This window comes from Hibiscus syriacus, unplaced genomic scaffold, assembly GCF_006381635.1.
Source record: "Hibiscus syriacus cultivar Baekdansim isolate YM2019G1 unplaced genomic scaffold, ASM638163v2 tig00005377_pilon, whole genome shotgun sequence".
NCBI lineage: Eukaryota > Viridiplantae > Streptophyta > Magnoliopsida > Malvales > Malvaceae > Hibiscus > Hibiscus syriacus.
Window position 1 is genome coordinate 335,963 of NW_024062054.1, and position 24,371 is coordinate 360,333.

General features: G+C 33.4%; 1 pseudogene; it reads left to right on the forward strand.

Moving 5' to 3' along the window:
- The first annotated feature begins 4,061 nt into the window (after positions 1-4,061).
- LOC120199133 lies at positions 4,062-20,435 on the forward strand (annotated as a pseudogene).
- The last annotated feature ends 3,936 nt before the right edge of the window (positions 20,436-24,371 follow it).

A 24,371-nucleotide genomic window follows, 5' to 3' on the forward strand; every position in this document is an offset into this window, starting at 1 on the left:
CATGAGAAATTGAACATAGCAATAAAAATAAAGGGTGGTTGGGACCTAATTCCCAACCCTAGTGTAGTTACACTCACAATACTACAAGTTAGCCTTGAATTACTATTCTTTTTTGCCTATATTTGGTGGATCCTCCCATAGTTCCTTCATCCACTTCCTCCATTCCTTGCTCTATCAATTTATGGAAGTTATTATAATCAATACAATAATAATTCAAGTTCAATTAAGCTATTTGGCACTAAACAGATTATGTTATGGCATATTGTACACCTTGGAGTAATTTGTCCATAACTTTAATTTACTCATCAGATTTTCGATTTCTTTATACCCTTATAAATTTAATTCAATTATATTTCCATCCATGTATGGCTTGTATTTTAAATTTCTTCTAAACAATTACAGTTTTACATTTGAAGTTAAACGATTTTCCAATGACCAATCTGTCACTCTTGTAATTCAATGCACTTTGGTGAACTAATTCACCTAGAATCCTTATCAATTTTTTTAGATATTTTTACCATTGTTTATTTTTATCCTTTCCCTATTTTTTCATATTAACTTTAGCCTTTAATATTCCAATTAAGTCTTGCAATTAACAAATTTTCCAAAACAGTCTAGTTTTGCCTATTTTACTAATGTACCATTTACAAACTACCAATTCCTCTCTAAATTAAGCCTTACAATTTATTTTACATTCTTTTCAGTTTCTACCCTATTTTCAGCTAGAATTACCAATCTTTAATTCTATCCAATTTGATCCCAAATTTCCTTAACTTGTTCAAAACTGTCCTTAATCGATCTATAGCAACAATTATGACTAGTTTCACTCTAAGACCAAATTCTTAAAATTTTACAACATTTGCTCTCGTTTAAAGCTTAAATATTCAGTAAATTTCAATTTTAAACAACTTTATCCTACATATATTTTTCCAATTTAGTACACAACCTTTCAAATTTCTTAATTTGGTCACATGCATGAACAATTTTTTTCGATTATCACCCTCAAGGTGATAACCCATAGTTTACCCAACTTAACAAGGTTCTTAATCACTTAAATTTAACTCAACATGATCAACATAATCTGTAGTATCATGCAAGCCTACAATTTGAATTTATTCAATAATCAAGATTATTAATTTCTCAAGAATTAACTCAATTAAATCTCTAAAATATTGAATGGAAATAGAGGGAAGGACTTACTTGTTAGGCTATGTAATTTCCCCTAGTTGATCAAGATTATATTGAACTAAGCTTGCACGGTCGGTCTCCTTCTTTTCATTCTCTCCATTTTTTTCTTTCCTTTTCAAGTTTCTTCTCTTAATTTCGGTCATCAAATGCTAGGAAGAGGGTGATGTTATTTCCTCCTTAATGGAGATGAAAATATCCAATTTATCCTTTCTTAATGCTTAAGTAATAGATTATTATAGGGTAAATTTAGAATTCATGTATTTGGCATGCAATCTTGTTATTTGTTACTTATTTCAATTGGATCACTCTAATTTGGTTTGTACTTGATCAATCGTTTCGATTAGGTCGTTGTTTAATTCAAATAATTTAAATTCTAATTCAACTTGATGGTTATCCTAGGCAATTCGATTGGGTCCTTTTTCCAATTCAATTAATTTAAGTTTTCAATTCAATTAGATCTTTATTTAATTCCATTAATTTAAATCTATATTCAATTTGGTTTTTATCCTAGGCAATGTAATTTAATTCTCCTAGGCTAGGATTTCTGGGTGTTGCAGTGAGGGGTCTAGAAATTTAAAAATGGGGTCCAAAATTTTAATTTTCTTTTCTAAAAAATAATACGTGTGCAAATTTTTTTATTTTTTCAATTTTTCTTTAACATATTATACTAAATTTTAGTTTTTCCCCTAAATAATGGGGATGCACTTGACCCCCTAGGGGGCTTATTGCATCCGGCGCTGTTTCATGATCATATAGTTTTATCAGGAATCATGAATACTGTAAATTCAAAGTCATAATAAGTGGTTGTTTTAAGTAAACTATTTTTAAACTTATACAAATTTTGAGTGCTAATTCAAGAATAATATGATGTGATATCTTTTATTTGAGTTCATTTAATTTTATTGATAGTTGTTAAATTGTTTTTGTTTAAAGAAACAAAATTTTACTGCGTAAGAAATGTTTTACAAGAATTGAGTGACATCCTTAACTTATATTTGGGTACATATACGGGTTAAGGGTGTTACATATTTTATTTATTATACTTGTTGCCTCACTAAGTGGAAAGCTTAGTGCGTGATTATTTTCACACGTATGTAAAGCAGAGTCGAAGGAGTAAGGAGCCAAGATTGACATCCCACATTTTTTACCAAGTTCAGACATCCATAATCAATATGACATCTTTCCGATGTTTTTTATGTTCTTAGTTGGCATGTATATTGATGCTCTGATTTGATTGTGTCTGAAACTGCTTTTTAATTAAATCATATAAGTTTAGTTTTAAATAGAACAATATTATATATGAATAGTATTTTATTAAATAGTATTTTATTTTTGTGTAGATAAATTTTAATTTAACTAATTATTTTAATTTTTTAATATTGATTTTAAAAAGAAGTAAAATTTTACCAATTTCTAGAATAGAAAATGTTTCATATAATTGATGTGACATATTTTACTCTTATACGGATACGTATATAAGTTAAGGGTGTTACATTTCTAGCCCCATTAGTGTTAATGTGATTTCGATATATTGACAAAGTTAGGTCATAACTTCTTACTTTATCTTGTAATTTGTAATTTTGGATCAATTAGTCTAGTAATAAAAGAGAATGCTATTCTTCAATAAAATTTTGGGTTTAAGTAATTATGTCTGCCAGATATATTGCATTGTTAATTTATTAAAAAATATTTAAACAAATACTACATTATAATCATATCAAATTATTATATAAATAAAGTTAAAATATAAATACTGTTTGAATAGTATTTGTTTTTCAAAAAAGAAAATGCCTTAATTTGTAACTAACATGACGAAAGTGCACATCAGGTGGGCCGGCGGTATCCATTTGTTCTGTGTTGTAAAATAACAACCCCCCTCCTTTCCCCATTAATGGAATAAACTACACATTTAGTCGCTTAAATATTTGTTTTTGTTTTAGTCACTTAACTTTCAAAACTTTTAATTTTATCTGTAATCTTTTAAAGTTTTCCGTTGCTTATTACTCGATAGTTAAGTGTTTAACATCAATAATAAAGTGCTATGTTTTGGGGCTTTATTTATTAAATTTACATAAACTTTTAGCATTCTCTTGGTATATCTTTTCTCATTATTATTCGACCATCGTTAAAAATAGTTTTTGATGTAGTTGTTATCAAAATATTTTTTTCTATTCTTTTTCTTCTTTTCAATTTGATTCTCTCAAAATCTCATTGAAATTGAAAAATATCAAATTAAATTTTTGATATTATCTTACTTGCTCTATAATGTCCATTATTTTATCAATATAACATCAATATATATTATTTTTCTTTTTCTTCTTGATCTCTTCACCGTTTATTTTTTAATAAACATTTAACATCAGTGACTCAGAATTGCCCGTCCAGCTCAGTTGTTAAGAGCGCAAGGCTGTTAATCTTGTGGTCATGGGATTGAGTCCCACGGTGGGCAATTCATAATTCTGATTGCATGAGGTCTCCCACAGAAGCTGCTCTCAACCTGGCGTTGGGGGCAGCTTACTATCCTATCTCCCTCTTACCCCATTACATATGGGAATAGAGTCATCTAATTTATTATTATTTTATTTAACATCAGTGACTCAAAGTGATTCTAAAAATATAGATTTGAGAGAAAAATTTTATAATTTTTTTGCATAAAATTACTTAACCAATTTAAACGACATAAACACTTAAAAAGAGTAAAATTTAAAAGTTTAGTGATAAAATTAAAAATTGTAAAGGTCATATGATTAGAACAAAAAAGTACAAAAATTAGGTGACTAAGTGTGTAGTTTACTCTTCTAAAATTTAATCAAATTAATTAAAACTCCAAGAAGTCTGCCACTTTATTTGTAACATAAAAAATTACAACGTGAACGTGCCCTTTTAACTGCATCGATTTCTTCTTCCAATTCACGGCAACAGAAGTTCTCTTCGTTTTTCATTTTTTCCGGCGGCGTCTCAAATCACCGGTAGTTCTATATGTGAGTTCTGATTTCCGGTTCCCTCTATCCTCTGCTTCGACATCTCGTGGTTAAGCATATTCTAACTCGTCGCCGTCATGAATCCCGAATAGTAAGCTTTTTCCCCCTCCTCTTCAAATCTTAGAGAACAGTAGTAACCTATTAATTTCTTTTGTTTTATTTATATTAAACACTCTGTTTTGGTTTATTTTCTATAGATCTGTTTTTTTATTATAACTCTTTTGAATTAGCGGTTATTTGTTTGTCTGTATACCTGTGTTTCTTTCTTTATATTGGTTATTCATGGCCTTGTTAATCGGATCCGATTGATTGGAGTTTCAAATGTGTTTATTGTTTTTCTCATGATAAGTTGGCTAATAAATAATATTTGTGGCTGAAAATCGTGACTTATAGAAGTGATTTTTTAAGTTGCGTTACAGTTTGTGGAGGAATTGAAGATATATTAAGGAATGAGGCTTAAGTTGGAAGTGATCAAGTGGATATTGATTACGCACATTCTGAAGACGTATAAAAAGCTCATACTGCTAGGGAGAAAATATAATCTTGATTGATTAGGAGCTTTCATCGGATGTTTGCTTATATGTTGTATTTTTTTACTATTTTCAGAATTTATTCTCAATATTTTTTTATGGCAGTGATTATCTGTTTAAACTTTTGCTTATTGGAGATTCTGGTGTTGGGAAATCATGTTTACTTTTGAGGTTTGCTGTAAGTTCTTGGTTACTCTTTGTGTTTCATGCCTTTTGACCTTAGCTTCATGATTTGAGATATTTTTTTCTTCTTTTAGTTAGAGGTTTATATGTTTGAACTCATTTTTGCAAACCAGGATGATTCATATCTAGAGAGTTACATCAGTACCATCGGTGTTGACTTCGTAAGTATTGTCTCAAAACTTTTATAATATTGTTTGTTCATTTTAGTCTTGTGAATGGTAATTCAATTACAAATCGTTTTCTTATATGCAGAAAATTCGCACTGTGGAGCAGGATGGAAAAACCATCAAACTCCAAATAGTAAGTTCGTAATTTGTTGGCTATCGTTCCTTTTGTTAGTCAAGATTTATTTGGAACCCATGTTTCAACCGTGGTGCACATGTTCTTTTCTTGCTTTAACTGTGTTTTGTTCGGTAAAATTTTGAAATAGAATACTTTCTCAAATTTTATTAATTAATATTATGGGTATATATATACAATTATAAAGGTCCTATAATATGTATAATATTTAGCGTACAAATCTGTAACACATAACTAATAGTAATCAAATTATGTTAGATCTTTTTGTAAATGAAATGACAATCAAATTTAACGTGTTCAATTCATTCAGGAAAGGTCGAAGTAGAAGAAATATGAAATGTAGCCTGATTATCAGTCACACTATAGCTTCTTGAAACCTAAATTACTACTTCATGGAGGAGCTGATGTGCTCATAGGATTTCACGCACAAGTTTAATCATAGCTCTATATTAAGTTTCTGTATTAGATCGTGAGACCATATTTTATTTCTTACTATTCCATAAATTAAGTTTCCTCCAACAAACACAATAACCTAGAATAGATTTCCTATCTTCCTTACACCCAATCTAAATAAAAAAATATTCTAGTATGATCATGATTATCATGTAGAATTTTACGTTCGGAGTGTACTTTACAAATAATGTAAAACCTCTGTTTCCTTCGCAATGATTGACAATTGGTGATATTATCGCAACCGTCTTTCGGTTGGGCCCCGGAATTGGGCTTCGACTTAGGAAAATGTGGATTGGAGTCGCCACCGATCTTTTATTTTAAGATAAATAGGTAGATCGGATACCTTATTTCTTACCTGATCTGCGTCTTACCAAAGATTTGTCGGATTCGGTAGTCGGTTACAGTCAAGGAAGGGTTAGCACCCTTGAACTGCCCTTTCGGTACTATGTAATTTTCAGTTGTCTTAAATTAAGAAAATTATAAGTTAAAATTAAAAGGTAAAAATACGATCCCAATTACTTACCTTAGATTGATTTGAAAATATCCTTAAAAAATCGAGAAATGTGTTAGATAAACAAGGTATAGAAAACAAATAAGATAAAGAGAATAAAATATAAGGGAAAAATAAAATAAATAAATAAGATAAGGAAAAAAATAGTAAAGTAATAATTATATATAGTAATATTTGAAAAATGAAAATATATATATATATATACATCAAAGTATTAATAAAATAAATAAGCTATATATATACAAAAAATATTTAAAAATAGAAAAGCTACCCTCTCACTTCACCGAAAGTGGGGGGCTTTAGTTAGAAATAAGACAAAAAGAGGAAAGTGGGAGAGACTTTAGTTAGAAATAAAACAAAAAAATGGGTCCTCTAGGTTAGTAATATATAATATAATGTTTAATAATAATAATGATAAAGACACAAGGTTTTAAAAAAATAATATAATAATGAATAAAAAACGAAAATAATAATAAAAATATATATATATATATATATATATATATATATATATATATATATATATATATATATATATATAAAGTTATAAGATATATTACGTAAATAAAGAAATAATCAAATAAAAATAATTAAGAATATATATATTAATAATAGGTATATAAATAAACTATTAAAAGTATAAAAAAATATAACTAGATAAAGATAATTACAATATATATAGTAATAATTGACTTATAAGTAAAATATTAAAGAAACGTATATATATATATATAATAATAAAATATAGTAAAAAAATCAAATGAAAATAATTTAAAATATATATATATATATGTATAATAATAATAACATGAATAATAAAAATAAATGAATAAAATCGGTTTTTCAAAATAAGCCTCGGGGAAGCGTAGATCTAAGAGAAAAGATATTGGTTCCCTTGTGTTCATCGGCCCTTTCAAAGTAAAAACGGAAAAGAGGAATTGAAACAAGCCACATGCAAGCGAGAATAGAAGAAATATAGGTAAAAATACCTCTTTTATTTCTCTGTTGAAAATTACAAGCGAATCTTTGGAGCTTCTTGCGTATTTGCTTTGGGTATTTTTTGTGTGTGCGTAATCCCGTATGATAATCGTGTCCTCTGGTGTGGTAATTACAAGGCTTATTTATAGTACTAAAAAACCCTATTTTAGACTAGTATTTGAGTCCTAATCCAACTCTATTTTAGACTAGTATTTGAGTCCTAATCCAACTCTTCGGTTGGCATGACAAAATCTGGTGTCTTCAGCTGCCCCTCTTTGCTCATTATTGTGTAACAAAAATGGAGCAAAGATTACAAGACACAAATTTTGTCCATATCGAATATCCTCTATCGTAGAGTTGAAATCATTGTGAGGTTGAGTCAAAATTTGAAAATTCTGAGCACGAAATCCTTCGTCGTGAAGTTGAAAACGAGCTTAAAGCTTTTGACAAGTGGCCTCTGAATCGTCTTCTGGCTCAAGATACTTCGTCGTGAAGGTGGAACTTGACCTGAAGACTTTGGTGTTGTGATGTTACAGATGACCCCTTCATCGTGAAGTTAAGTCAATCCGTTGGGGTATGATACCCTTCGTTGTGAAGTCGTATATGTATATGGCCCCTTCGTCGTGAAGTTGAGCATGAGAATTGGATATCCTTCGTCGTGAAGTTGAAATCCAAGTAGGTTGTATTGTTTCGAGTCTAATATCCTCCGTTGTGAAGTTGAAATTGGCTCTGGAACTGAAAAATTGTTTGTTGACAGCCAACCGTCCCTTCGCTGTGAAGTTGAGCTTGTGCTGTCTTGAGTCTAATATCCTTCGATGTGAAGTTGAAATTGACCCTGAATTTGGGAAATTGTTTATTGACAACCAGTCGTCCCTTCGTTGTGAAGTTGAACTTGTGTCGTCTCGAGTCCAATATCCTTCACTGTGAAGTTGAAATTGGCTCTGAAATTGGGAAATTATTTGTTGACAACCAGCCGTCCCTTCGTTGTGAAGTTGAACTTGTGGTCTCGATTCCAACATCCTTCGATGTGAAGTTGAAATTGGCTCTGAAATTGGGAAATTGTTTGTTGACAACCAGCCGTCCCTTTGTTGTGAAGTTGAACTTGTGTTGTCCCGAGTCCAATATTCTTCGTTGTGAAGTTGAAATTGGCTCTGAATGAAACTGAAAAGTGGTTTGTTGACAACCAGTTGTCCCTTTGTTGTGAAGTTGAACTTGTGTTGTCTCGAGTGGCGCGCTATCCTCCGTTGTGGAGTTGAAATCGTGGATGTGTGGGAACGATATCCTCCGTCGTGGAGTTGAAATCGTGGATGACCCCTTCGTTGTGAAGTTGAGCCTTGACTTGAATATCCTTCGTCGTGAAGTTGAAATCCAAGTATTGTGAAGTTTGGCTTCGAGCTAGATATCCTCCGTCGCGAAGTTGAAATCTACTCTCGAGTTGATTGTGTAGCTTTGAGCTCAATATCCTTCGCTGTGAAGTTGAAATTGACTATAGCTAAAACCTGAAAAAGTTATGCATATATGTGATGAGATGGATGCAATGCTCTTAGGTATGCCTAAAATGCATATGCAACATATGTTATTTTTGGGCTCAGGAGAGAAATCTTGATATCCGGGTGCTTTTATGGAATCTTAGTTTTGGAATCTTCAAGTTCTGATCACTGATCTCGAATTCTTCAAATATTCAAATATGATGTGCACATTCTATTTTTTTGATTTGAGAAATGCTTTCGACCATCCCAAGTATGTGCTTGAGCCGAGTGTAACGGTTCAGATGATGCTTCAAGAGAAATTGTCTCGAAAGAGACAGAATTCGTTTCAAGGGAAACGATCTCAAAGATATCTGTTGTTTCATGAGAAACGGTCTCAAAAGAGACAAAATTTTGTTTTAAGAAAAACTGTCTCAAGAGAGACAAAACTTAGTTCCAAAAGAAATTGTCTCAAGGGGAGATGAAATTAGTTCCAAGAAAACCATATTCAAAGATTTTGTTTCAAGGGAAACTGCCTCAAGAGAGAAAAAATTCATTTCAAGGGAAATGTTTTCAATGTTTATGTTTCAAAGGTTTTTGTGTTTCAAGAGAAACAATTTCAAAAGTTTTTTTCCAAGGGAAACTGTCTCAAGAGAGACAAAGTTTGTTTCAAGGGAAACTATCTCAAGAGAGACAATGGTGAGCACGATTCCCTTCGTCGTGAAGTTGAAACCGTAAGTGGCCCCTTCGCCGTAAAGTTGAGCCAGGAATTAGATATCATTCATCGTGAAGTTGAAATCCAACTTGAAAATGAGAACTGGATCGGTTCTAAATTAGCTCTCGAACTCGTCTGAAGTTGATTCTAAGATCTGTCGATCTTTCAATATATCAAATTAGTTGAGGTGTAGCTCCTTGCTAGTTAAGCAACCACTATCGACTTTTACAAACTCTTTTGAATCAGGTATCTTTCGCATTGAAGTTGAAACTTGACTCTAAAGATGCACAAATTTTGTATGCTAAAAATGATAAATGTAGTGCTCTCAAGTATGTCTAAGATGCATGCAACATGAATTAATGTCATTTATCTCTTGGATAGAGCCTCATTTTTGCCTGTTTATTCCTGCATGTGGAGGAAATGCCTTCAGAATGTATGATAATTCGCATTAGGATGTTGAATCCCCAAAGATGCCCCAATATCTAAAAAAGCCCCAATATTTGATGTTGAATCTTCAAAGATGCCCCAAATGTTCCTCATTTCTTACTTCAACATTGATTCTGAGCACGAGCTTTGTGTCTAAGAGTCACATGTCATTTACCAAGATCCACTCTAGAGAGACTGTCTTGTTTGAAAAAAAAATCTTTTTCTTTCTCTTTTATTTTCAAAGTTATGAAAATATCAATTAAAAGAGTTTCGAAAAATGTTTAACCAAAAGTTTTGAAAATATTGTCACTTTCACGGTTTTACAATTGAGACGAATCATAAAACTAGAGTTCATCGGATATCAAAGAATTAATTACAATGTTAATCCTTCAATAAATTATAGCTATTTGATAAGTGTCAAGATCAAAGCTATCTTTGGGAAATAGTTCAGTAAGGAACGGATAAAAAAGTCTCAGATTATCATGTTTGGTCAAAGGTTTGGCATTTTATGCTCAAAGGATTGATGGGGTAGCTTGCATGTTTCTCTGCTGGAAGTGTTCTCTGACTCCCAACCTTTGTTGTCACACTCGGATTGTGCTATGCCTTATCAAGGAATTTGTGTGATCGCCTCAGTTGCACAATTTTTATATTCGAGTCGCCTTTTCAGGTTTTCAACTCGAACCCTCATTTGGATTCAAGACATTATTCAATATTTACGTCTTGAACCCCCTTTGTCATTTTTCTCTACCATGCATTAATTACATTGTTTTTTTGCAAATTAATCCTGATGGACGAGATGAAATCTGAAGATAGTCTCTTTTGTTTAGAAATCCATGTATGATTAGAAGGGAATTTTAAGGCACGTAATGTAGGCCAGGGCTCATGGTTATGAAAGAAAATGATAAATAAGCCCAAATAAGTGTTTCAGGGTATTGAACCAAGGATCAATTTATTCTGATGCCCTCGATCTTGTCTTGCTCAAAATGTATCTTTCTCCTGATGCTCTATGATCTTCGAGTGAAGTGATTCAGTAATTCAAGAATGATTGTGCTTGATCAATCTCATAGTTTGAAGCTTGATGTGCCATTTGTCTTTAAGGAATCTTTGCATGTGCTTTTTGTCCCTTTTCCTTTTGATTTTTGCTTCTTTTCTTTTTTGTTCTTGTTTTTTCTTTTTTGTTCTTGATTGAATTTTCGCACTTGGTATTTGGCCCACCTTTTGGTATTTCCTTTGGATTGATGTCTTCACTCATGTGAGCAGATTTCTTTCACCTTGCCCCCAGTGTGGAGGGTGATCCTTGGTTAGGGTTGAATCAGAAGAAAAATACTATATGCTCAAAAGGGGACACAAGGGATATATTTTTTCTCCTGTTATGAAGGGATAAAGAAAGAAAGACGTTCATCATTTCATACATGGAAGTCCTCACAGAAGAGGTATCCCCAAGGGGATAGATTTTCAGGATTAATTCTATTTACATGAAAATAGTGTAATTCATGCATGATAGAATTATTTCGGATGAATTCTTCTTCTTTTTCCCCCAGATGTCTTAATGTTTAAGCTCCCTACGAGATGCCCCAAGTTATGTATTAGAAGAATGCTCATGTTCAAATGAACAACTCGATGCTGTGGGCTTTAATGGTGTAAAAATGTCAATTTTGAGTCTAAAAAGACAATGGTGTGATCTTATTGACTCAAAGAAAGGTGTGGGTATATGACGCCAGACAGAATAGTGATTATCCTACAAGCACTCCAACAGATGATTCACAAGAGAAAATTCGCCCAAAAAAATACAGAGAAAAAAAGTCTCTAGGGTTTAATAAAATATTATCAAATCAAACAATACCAAAATCAGTCCACAAGCCGGATTGTTATAGCCAAAAATCGTCTTTATTCGAATTTTGCCAAAAATAGCAAAATCATGAAAATCACTCTAAATTGAAATTCGAAATAAAATAAGCAATCTTCAAAAAATCCGGCCTAAATAGGATTTAAATTGACTTCCTAATTGACAATCGAAATATTACCATAAATAGTAAAAAATATCTAAATCTAGTGATTCGGAGGGGAAAATGGTAGAATTTGAGGTTGAAAAAAAGGCCACATGGAGCATAGCTCATGTGAAGAGCTTGCGCGTTGAAAAGAGCTTTCCAGATTGGGGTCTTATGCGCGATTCTGACACCTGTAGCCAAAGTTATAGCCAAAAGACTGAAACATACTCAAAACGACCCCAATGAGGAACATGCCACAATCAATTCCCGCCTTTGCGCTGATCTGCCAATTCATGGTATCTCAGCGCCATCAAGGTGCAATCTGATAGCTCAGCATCATCTGTCTCGGATCCCCCTGCATCAGTGTATCAAAAAGATAAAGGTAATGTTCAAGAATTTCAAAGGGAGATAATGTCAAAATTTGGTCTTTTTTGTAATGACCATGAGTTATTTTAGGTAAAAAATCAAGGTATTTTGTTTTGGGGTTTGAGACAGGATAAGAAAGGTCTAACCTTGCCATATGTCAAAAATCTATAATTCTTGAAGAATTAAAAGAAGCCTTAATTCATTTAATATTTGAAAACAATGAAAGATTAGAGATGTGTTTAAACAAAACAATCCTCTATGTGCAAACGGTATATGCCATGCCCCCTTCTTCGGCCGTTTATGCCCTTGAATCCATCAGGTTTTGGATCTTGCGCTTCAGTGTCTTATAGTTCTTAGAGGAATGTTTGGGGCTTCTTATGTGGTAACAGCTAACAGCTTCAACATCGTAGTCCTTAGGGGATTCTTTTCTTAGATCATCCTGGCCGGCTTTGTCCTACCATCAGCTAATTAGGCTCTTTAATGTTACAATCTTGCTTCCATGTGGTTAAATCCACTTCATCGAGTCCTTCATGACTTAATTTCATGTTTGTGAAAATGCTTAAAAATGTAGATGAAGATGCAAAAAGGCAAAAATGCAAGAATGCATGAAATGTTCGAGGCATTGATCCAGAAAAGTGTCCATTATTAAAAATAATCTTTACTTAGACAAAAATGTTTTATCTTGTAAGAGACATAAAAACGATCAAAGGTACATTCAGACTAAATCCTCTAGACCCCGAACAGCTACTAGTAGGTTGACAAGTCTTCTGTCTTCATCTGTTACTAGTTGTATGCCTTGTCGGACCATTCCAGCTTCCCTTGTCAGGCCGTGTAGATGACGAGCTGCCTTCTGTACTTGATCTAGGAAGTCTTGGATGACTGCGTCTCTGACCTTCACCCTTTGTTGTGCTTGCTCCCAACGAAAATGCCACTGTAAACCTCCATCAAAGAGCATTATCTGAAGCTCGCTCACTTTCTTCTTGAACCCATCTACAATAGCTTCTAACTCAGCTATTGTTTTGCCATCTCTCTCATGTTGTTTCTCCAGATCAACCATCTGGATTCTCAAGCATTGGTTTTGATGCTGACTGTCTGCTAAGCGCCTCTGGACAGTCTTCATCTGTTCCTTCCAAGCTCTCTCATCAGGCCCTTCGAACTTTCATTTCAGGCTATGAGCTTCGTCTTTCCAGTATTCAGAAGCCACTTTCAACTTAGAGTTATTGACTTTATCTTGATACCCATTTCTCAAGTCTTCAAGCTCAAAACAGACTTTTTTCTATTCTTTTTCAAGTTTGTCTGCTCAATCTTTCTGAGAGTCGACATCTAGCTTCCACTGATAGCGCTCAGCTTCAAGCTCCTTTACCCTCTGCTTCAGCTCGTTATTCACAGCTTCAAACTCTGTCTTGGCTATCTCAAGTTCAGAAAAGACGGGCCTGAAATGTTCTTCCAGGGTTCGGGTGTCCTCATAATCTGGCACCGGGATATTGTCATTTTTCTCAATCTTCGCCACTCCACATAGTCAGGAGTAAGCATGTTTCTGACAGCTACAACATCCATCTAGAATACTTTCTTCCATGAATCGACTGCTTCCTTGATCATCTTCTTATAGTTGTCACCGTGATACTCAAACTCTGATCTGGCTAGTCCGCATGTTGCTGGGACAAACTGATGTGCCCCATACTATCTAAGTGCTAACAACAGAGAATACCCAACTGCACCCCAAAGTCCAGTAAGGTCATAGTGTCAGAGTCCCCACATCGAAAAAGAACGTCACTGAGGAACAACCAGGGGGCTCTCTAGGTAATATCCTGATCTTGGAGATGAGTGAAGACTTTCATCCACTTCTCTTTTGAAGCGCCTTCATGCCATTTCATGGTGATGAACTCTCTCAAAGGTGAATACGTAGTGCTAAATCGGCGGTAGGCAACTCCATTAGTCTTCCAGAAGTGGCTGTGAATCCAGACTTGAAGGAGCTGAACACACCCAATGAATCTACCTCCGCCAGCTCTTCGGCAATGGTTGAGAGATCGAAAGGTCTTGGCTAAGATGGTCGATGCTGGATTGACTCATTTCGAAAGTTGCTCAAACAGTTCCACCACGACTGTGTCAATGTACCCCAAAGTCTTCGGAAATATAATCAGGCCATACAAACCCAGTGCAAACAGGTCTATTGCCTTCCACTCATCGGGATGGTCCTTCATCAGTTGCTTGATATGAAGCCAGGCAATTCCTTCCCCACTGCCTTTACATCGAGCTTGGTCTGTTACCTACCTTTCGTCAACCCCAACAACCTTGGCTAGTGCACTCTTGAAAGGCTGACTTTTGATGTGTTTAATATAAGCTTGCTCCAGTCTAATATTTTCTCAGTGCAACAGTGTAGTGTACTCTTCAATGGTGGGCACCATCTCCTCCTGATTAAAAGTGAAGCAACTATATCCCGGGTTCCAGAACTGAACCAAGGCTCTGATCAAGGGCTTATCAGTCTTGATTTGAAGCAACAATGCAATGTCACCGTACTGTTGGCTGAACTTTTGTTTTTGATCATTCTTTCAATTGCCCCAGATGTCCCGAAACTCTTGCACGTCGTTCTGCTTTAGGCTGATAGAGGCGTAGCTAACCAGCTCTGACACATAGCTTCTTTGAAGACTATCTTCATTTTCCTTCTGAGTCTTCTCGGACCATAGTCGTACCTCGGGGTTTTTAATCTCTTGTATTACAACACCTTTATCCATTAATTCAGATTATTTTGTGTAACAAACACCTTTTTAGGGATCAATAGCCTCTTGTTATGATGTAAATGATTTAAAAACAAACACAAAGACAAACATTTAGTAAAATAAAAATAAATAGAAATAAAAAAAATAAATGGCAAGAAAAAAACATAAGAGAAAAAAAACATGGTTAGGAAAGAAATGTCCTAGGTTTTGGAATGTGGTTTTGGGGTAGGCTCTATTTCTTCAAATTCTCCCGGTTTAGGTTCTAAAAAATGGTACCCGAGTTCTCCTTACTGGTGCCCCCTTGGGCTTACCAGACCCTTAGTCCTAAACCCATCACAGGCTTGTGTGGACTAAGTTAAACTCGAGAGGACACATTCCCTTATGTCTATGCGGAGAATAAATTCACACGAAGACATAAGGTATATGAATCCCAAAGGCTACTTGCTTGGCATATGCGGTGAATAAATTCACACGAATGCGTCGCTTTCACCCCCACTTAAAACAGTTCGGAGCTCGGATTTAGAGCCTTGAATGAAAAAGTTTGGAAAGCTGAAATCACTAGAAAACGATCAACTATTTACTCGAAAAAATATAATCAAAGGTAAGTAATAAGGATCGAAATGTTACCTTAAATTTTAAACTTACCCTTTTCGTTAAAAAGACAACTGGAAATTACCTTAGCCTGACTCACTTACCTGTGTCCCCAGCGGAGTCACCAAGCTTTCGCAACCGTCTTTCGGTTGGGTCCCAGAATTGGGCTTTGACTTAGGAAAATGTGGATTGAAGTCACCACCGATCTTTTATTTTAAGATAAATAGGTAGATCGGATACCTTATTTCTGACCTGATCTGCGTCTTACCAAAGATGTGTCGGATTCGGGAGTCGGTTACAGTCAAGGAAGGGTTAGCACCCTTGAACTGCCCTTTCGGTACTATTTAATTTTCAGTTGTCTTAAATTAAGAAAATTATAAGTTAAAATTAAAAGGTAAAAATACTTACCTTAGATTGATTTGAAAATATCCTTAAAAAAATAAGAAATGTGTTATATAAACAAGGTAAAGAAAACAAATAAGATAAAGAGAATACAATAAAAGGGAAAAAATAAAATAAATAAATAAGATAAGGAAAAAAATAGTAAAGTAATAATTATATATAGTAATATTTGAAAAATGAAAAATATATATATATATATATCAAAGTATTAATAAAATAAATAAGCTATATATATATATAACAAATATTTAAAAATAGAAAAGCTATCCTCTCACTTCACCGAAAGTGGGGGGCTTTAGTCAGAAATAAGACAAAAAGAGGAAAGTGAGAGAGACTTTAGTTAGAAATAAAACAAAAAAATGGGTCCTCTAGGTTAGTAATATATAATATAATGTTTAATAATAATAATAAAAAAGACACAAGGTTTTAAAAAAATAATATAATAATGAATAAAAAAGGAAAATAATAATAAAAATAATATATATATATATATATATATAAAGTTATAAGATATATTACATAAATAAAGAAATAATCAAATAAAAATAATTAAGAATATATATATTAATAATAGGTATATAAATAAACTATTAAAAGTATAAAAAATATAACTAGATAAAGATAATTACAATATATATAGTAATAATAGACTTATAAGTAAAATATTAAAGAAACATATATATATAATAATAATAAAATATAGTAAAAAATCAAATGAAAATAATTTAAAATATATATATATACGTATAATAATAATAACATGAATAATAAAAATAAATGAATAAAATATCCATATAATAAATAAAGGGACTAATATAAATTTTTAAAAATCTCTTCCCCTCTAACCGAAAATCAAATCGGTTTTTCAAAATAAGCCTCGGGGAAGCGTAGATCTAAGAGAAAATATCTCGGTTCCCTTGTGTTCATCGGCCCTTTCAAAGTAAAAACGGAAAAGGGGAAGTGAAACAAGCCACATGCAAGCGAGAATCGAAGCAATATAGGTAAAAATACCTCTTTTATTTCTCTGTTGAAAATTACAAGCGAATCTTTGGAGCTTCTTGCGTATTTGCTTTGGGTATTTTTTGTGTGTGCGTAATCCCATATGATAATCGTGTCCTCTGGTGTGGTAATTACAAGGCTTATTTATAGTAATAAAAAACCCTATTTTAGACTAGTATTTGAGTCCTAATCCAACTCTATTTTAGACTAGTATTTGAGTCCTAATCCAACTCTTCTTTTTTGGTTACATGAAGACTCCTCGGTTGGCAGGACAAAATCTGGTGTCTTCAGATATATTTATTGACTCAATACACTTACCAGATAAGCTTATACATTTAACTTCCCAATAAATATTTTGTACCTTTCACGACATCTAAATAATTCACCTAAATTGAGAACCATTGGGGTATTGCTTGGTTTAGCTCCTAATTTTTTTACTTTGATAATAAATCAAGCTTATATATTTTCTAAGATAAGAAGATTTCATTCTTACTCATGCTAACTACAACTCAAGAAAATATTTTAACATCCTCAAGTATTTGGTATGGAATTGAGTAGAGAAAAATATTCAGAGATGAAATTCTTCTAGAGTCATCACCTGTGATTACAATATTATCTACACATACAACTAATTGAGTAATACACCTATCAGTCTTTTTATAGAAAATAGAATGATCTAATTCTTTTTTGTATCCCGAACTTCTCAAAAGTTTGGTTAAACTTTTCAAACCAAAGTCGAGAACTTTGTTACAAGTTATATAAAGTTTTTTTTTTCAAACGACATAATTTACTATATTCCACTGAGCAACAAAATCAAGTGTCTACTCCATATATACCTCTTCCTAAAGATCACCATGAAAAAAAAAGGTTATTTGTCTAATTGTTGTAGAAGCTAATCAAAAGTCGTTGTAGCGGAGACATAATTTGATAGAAGCAAATTTAGCAGTCGATGAGAAAGTATCATTATAATCCACTCTATAAGTTTGATTATAGCCTTTAGCAACAAATCTAGCTTTAGTGGAGTCATCAAGGTTGAATCTGACACTGAACGCCCATTATCAAAAGTCATATTTCATTGACATTTAGAGCAATAATCTCTTCAAGCATATCTTTATGCCCATGTGCGTCTACTTCTTATCAATGTTAGAAAAATCGCAAGGCGCATTAAGGCGGTAGGGGTTTTATAGCCAAGGCACAAGGCGCACGCCATATTGAAGTGAGACGCACTTTTAAAAAATAAATATATACAAGTTTTTTTCGAGTTGCATAATCAAACAAAAAGAACAATTTATGAAATATAATTACTAAAGATTATTCATTATCAGTATTTTATGCATTAAACACTACTTTTTATTCCATCAACTATTGAACCTTGAGAACCCAAGCAAACCCCCCTTTTCTTCCTTGGTAAACTATTCCATATAAGAAACCGATACAATAAATAAAAGTCTAATAATGAGTTGGCATCAACTTCTTACTTGTCTCCTTCTTGTCCCTCCACCTCGCACCTCTCAACAAACATGTATTCCTCCTTGTTATCACCACCTAAACTCTAAAACCCTCCTCTATCCACCCTAATCCTCCATTTTCGTATTTCTAAATTGTTTCCAAGTTTTTCTTTCTTTCTCATGGATTCAAATTTCACCATGTGCTAAACTTGCTGCTCAAGAACCCATCACTATGAAAAAAAAACTCACTGAAACCTATCTTTTCCTTCCTGATTCTCAATCCGTGCAAGCATGCCTCTCTCTCATTTTGTCTGCTCAGTCGGTTACCTTTTTTAATACAAAAAATGGCCTCTATTCATCCCATGAAACTCTCTTTTCTAATCACCCCCACCATATTTTACTCTTTTCTTCACTGACATTGCATTTTTACTTTTTTTGTTGTTGTTGATATATAAGTTAGTATGTAAAACATAATAAAAGAAGACAACAAAAAATTGAAAGGGCGGCGCCTTGCTATGCCTCGGCGCGTAGTGTGCTTTAGGCGCGCCTTTGCTACGCTTCATTGAAATCGCCTCGCCTAGACCTGATTAGGCCTTCACCCTCACCTCGCCTTAGTGCCTAGATGCCATCTCAGTTGCGCCTTTTTAAACACTGTTTCTTATCTTATTCTATGATATTTGTAGAATTTTTTAAGTAGAATATTTTTTTTCATTCTTTGTTTATAAACATTATATTTATATATATAAGTATTAAGGTCCTATAATATGTAAACTAATATCCTACATTAACAATGTAATATAATACATTTAATACAATATATACTCAATTATTTTCCCCCTTTCCGGTTGAAGAATCATTTGATGATTTATACAGTTGAAATCTGTATATGCATCTTTTGTGCTGATCATTGTTGATTGCCTTTTCATGTTTATCGCTCGATATCCAGTGGGACACTGCTGGACAAGAACGTTTTAGGACAATAACTAGCAGCTATTATCGCGGTCCTCATGGTATCATAGTAAGTGCCGTATTTTAGATTTTATTTGTGTAGTTCCTCGCTTGTTTTTTTTTTATGCAGGTGTTAGGATCGATCTCATGCTGCTAACATCTTGGCAGGTTGTTTATGATGTGACAGACCAAGAGAGTTTCAACAACGTCAAGCAGTGGCTAAATGAAATTGACCGCTATGCCAGTGATAATGTGAACAAGCTTTTAGTTGGGAACAAGTCTGATCTAACAGCAAACTGAGCTGTGTCCTATGAAACAGCAAAGGTAAATTGATTGGAAGCACTTGTTGCAAATTTAAACTGAGGTGTAGGTATCGGAAAACATAGGGAATTTCACCATTCGTGGGCTATTTTCATTGTACAGGTCTTTGCAGATGAAATTGGGATTCCTTTCATGGAAACAAGTGCTAAGAGTGCCACGAATGTTGAAGAAGCTTTCATGGCCATGGCTGCTTCAATCAAGAATAGGTACAAACAAATAGATATGGTAGATGAATTCATTTCATCTTTAATTGATAGGTTCTTATTTTTTTAGAAAAACTACACATTTAGTACCTAAACTATTACTTTATTTCCGTTTTGGTACCAAAACTTTTTTTTAAATCACACCTGACATCTAGTTTAGGTTTCATTTTGGTACTTTTAAAAACTTAACGGTAATATTGATGTGTCACCATAAGGTAATGTTATGTCATGTCATCTCATCATTGGAAAAAATATAAAAATGTCAGATCAACAGTTCTGTTAATTTTTTAATTGTGGATACCAAATTGAAACTCAAACTAAATATTAGGTATGGTTTTGAAAAATAATAAAGTTTGAGTATCGAAACGGAACAAAAATAAAAGTTTAGGTGCTAAACATATAATTTATATGTTCATCGGTCCTTATTTCTTTATGGTTGGCAGAGTGGCAAGCCAACCGACGATGAACAGTGCGAAACCTGCAACAGTGCAGATTCGAGGACAGGAAATCAACCAAAAATCTGGTTGCTGCTCGTTTTAAACGGAATTAGTTGTTTTAAGTAGGGCTCGTAATGCTCTTTTGTGCTTATTTATTGCATGTAGAACTAGCGTTTTCTAAATGCTTTCGATATGAATTTCAGAATATTTCCTATTCTCGTCTGTTTTAAGTGCTCTGTTAAATTTCTATTCTTTTAATTGTATTTGATTTTAAGAATACGTTTGTACAACAGGCTTTGAAAGCACCAAAAAGAGAGAGCATTCTTTTTCCTATGATTATGTTTGATATTATGCATGGTGAAGAATTTCATAACTATTTTCATATGTATAAACTTTAGTAATCTGAAATTAGTATTTGTTAACATTCAGGGTCCTGCATTTAGAAATGGAGAGAGTTAGAGAGAGTGAGATTTCGAAATGCAAGTTTTCTGCTGGCAAAGTTGGAGAGGTCCATGGAGGAGATACTTGGTCTGCGTTCGTTGATAATTTTAGTAGGAGAGTGTGTCGTAGTGCTTTATGGGATTGTTTTAGTTATTATGGAAAAGTCATTAGGGTGTTCATTCTATTTATCAACAAGAGACCGAAATATAAGGTTAGTACATGTGAGCACCATTTTTTTAATTAATTGGGCCCATACCTCATACTTCTTACACATTATTTTTTATTCAAAACCCATCTTTTGTGCAATTTCCTCCCCCACGTGAAGACAACCTTTTGCACCCCATGTTCCACTATACTTCACACATTTCATCACCACTTGCCCATTTCTTTAATATACCCATATTAATGCCCGTGTCTCAACCTTTCCCAACGAGATGCCCAAACATTGTTGCTCCAACACGACCACCAACACCCCATTCACCTCCAAAAAGACAGAACACAAGAAAGTGGAGTGTTTTTTTATTATTTATTATTCGGTTGTAACTGGGTATTTAACCCAAGCAAGCAGTCTGTAAAAGGGATCCGAAGATCCTAGCAAAAATACAATGTAAACGCTCATCTTCAAGAAATAACAGACTCCAAATGTTACATATCATTCACTATTTTTATTTTTATTCGAATGCATGTTATTTTTCTGATCGGTTCATTACTAGTCCATCAAGAAATCGTGTTCTTTTTTTTAGTTCGAATGTAAAGTACATCAGATACTTTTTTTAAACAAAATACTGTGATAATATTTCTAAAAGCCCAGATCTAGCATTTCAAATATAACTTTTTTTTTCTTTCTTTTTCGAGCATAATGTATATATTCGAAATAATAAATATAAAAATAAATAAGTGTTTTTAACTCTAATCAGCCCAACTAACTAGCAAATAACAAAAAAAATAATAAATGGGGAAGAGTTTCGAATTTACCTGAGAAAATGAATGGTGTCATCGGAGTTGGGGCCGAGGGGTGAGTCGTCGGCGAGGTGGTCAAGTGAGTTCAGAAACTCTAGGGCCTTGTATGTTAGTTTACTGCCTAGATCTAGGTTTTGAGAGGTAGGTTTTGCAGTTTTGGGGTGAGTAGAGGTCGCTCTGCCGTCAAAGGTCGTCGGAGAAGGGGGCATGCGAAAGGTCGAGTTTTTTTTGGGGTTAGATCCAAGGTTATTTATGGGGTTTTTGTTGTGAGGTTCGGTTTGAGAGGATAGATCGGAGAGAGTCGAGTGTTTTGGGTTCGGTTTAAGATCTCCGACCACCGCGTGTGGTGGCCGGAGCGACAGATGGATTGGTGGCGCTGGTTTCAGGCGAGAACCTTACCCGAGGGAAAGGGAGAGTTGAGAGAGAGAGTTTCATATTTTTTTCCTATTTTAGGCTTAAAATGAAGAAAAAAATGAGTAAATGATGGGTTTTATAGTAGGACTTTAAGGGTTAATTGCATCTTAAGTCCCCTCACTTTTGTCCGTGTTTTGCATTTTGGTCCTAGTGGAGGGCTATTTCGATTATTTCATTTTTTTTATAGGTGATGATGTGAATATTTTTCTTTTTGATATGTATGTTATGCATTTTTGGGTGATTTTATGTTTAGTCCCTACAATTTCAGCTTACTTTATATTTTAGTTATTAATTTGTTTTCATTTTGTTTTGATTTGGCCACTAATTTACTAAATTTTTATTCGCACAAATTAAACCCTAAACTTTTGAAACACTGATATTTTGGTCACAGATGAAACTTTAAATTCCTTTTAATTTGAACACCTATTTTATTCTACGTTACAATCTCGTCCATGTTTCCTATTTAATGTTCTTGTTTTATTTATGTTTGGACCACTGTATTTTAGTTTATTTACGTTTAAGCAACATAAATTGTTATGGTTTCATTTAAATTATTTTTATTTTGTTATTGTATGTTTTTTAAGTTCTTATTTTGTTATTGTACGTTTAATCCTTCTTAATGTTTTGGACTTATTATCATTCTAGTGTAATTATTATATAATATTTGTGTATTTATGTTTTTTTTTAAAATTGCTTCAATATATCATTTTTATTTCGTTTAAAAGCCTCATTAGCATAACTCAACTTATTACATAATTGGATTAAGGGCAATATTTATTTATTTTAAAATATTAAGAAGGTACAGTCTTAAGACAACTAGATGTCTTTTTCTGATATTTTAAAATAAATAAATATCCCAATAGAAAAACCTAAAAAAAATTGATTGCATTTAAAATTAATTAATTTTGAAGGGAAAAGGAAATATTCACTATTTTAAACTTATCGAGACAATTTGTCTAATTTTATTAGAGATTAAGTCTCGGTATTTTTAAATAATTGAATATCTCTTATCTTTTCTAATAATATAATTAGAATTAATGGGTTTAATTTCTTTCTTTGGTAGAATAAACATTATTTTAAGATTAAATTCTTAGGAAAAATTATTATATTCTTTTTATTTCAGTTGGAAAGAGAAACATTTGTCCTAAAGTATTTTAGGGAGTATTTTCTCTTCAATTGGAAATATGAGAATATTTTCTATTTTTCCTTAGAATTTTGTTCTATAATATTATATGGTTGAATTCGGAATAATGGAACCGTGATTTAAATATGTATTTGTATTCTTATATTTCTACTAATTCAAGACAATATATAATCGATATGTACCAATTTTGGGCGTTGTGGGGGCGTTTATCCTTCCCCACACGTAATCGGCCCCCGAACCCTTTTTATTGCTTAAAAATGAATTCATGGTTACACGTGGATCGGTAAATCTTTTAAATGACGTTTTCCTAAAAACTCTTTTAAAAGAAAATTTTTAGGCATTTGACCTACCTAACTCAAAAGGTCGATGACGACTCCGAAACATTTCTTTTACAAAATCGGGTTTTCACAAAATAAGTCGAGACTCGTCGTATCGCCAGAAATCGGTTACAACAGTACGTTTGCGTTTGTTCATTTTGCAAGCAAGGAGGATCTGTGTAATGCAGTGGAGAAGATGAATAATGTCATGGTCGATGGAAGGAGAATTTATGTGACAGTAGCCAAATATGAGAAGATATATGGGACGAGGAGGAAGAAAGATGGTAGAGATGAGGGATCAAATAGTGTTGAAAAAGGAGGGGCTAAGACTGGAAGATCGTCTTCTCCAGTTGAAGTGGTAAGGAAGATGGAGATGATGAATAGGTTTCATGATGGAAGGACCTATAAAGACACGATTATTGGGTGAATAAAGATCCAAAGGGTGTTCAAGAGGTTAGGCATAGAAATAAGAAGGAGGTGAAAAATCCTATGGAAGTCTTTATTCTGGTTGAGGAAAGGGTCTGGTTGAGATCATCCCTTACTGGTATCTGTAAAGCAAATTTTTGAAGTGGATTTTGTGCAGAAAGCTATAAGGAATGAGGGCATCAAAGCAAAGGTAGTAAGGTGGGGCTTTGCAAAGAATACTTGTTTGGTAGTTTTCCAATAGGTGGAGGAGAGAAAGATGGTGATGGAAGAAAAATGGGAAGCTTTGTCTTTCTGGTTTGAAAGTTTGGAGCCTGTTTTGGTTGAGGGAAGTAACCCCTAGCTTATTGTGCGATCTCCATGATATGATTTCCATTAAATTGTTGGTCGATTCCTTTCTTTACTAGTTTGGCATCCAGATGGGGTAAGTTAGTGAAGATCCAAGATGAAACTGCCCAAAGAGTGGACTGTAGAGTGGCGCAGATGCTTCTCAGGGTCGTGAGTCTATTTGATATTCCTGA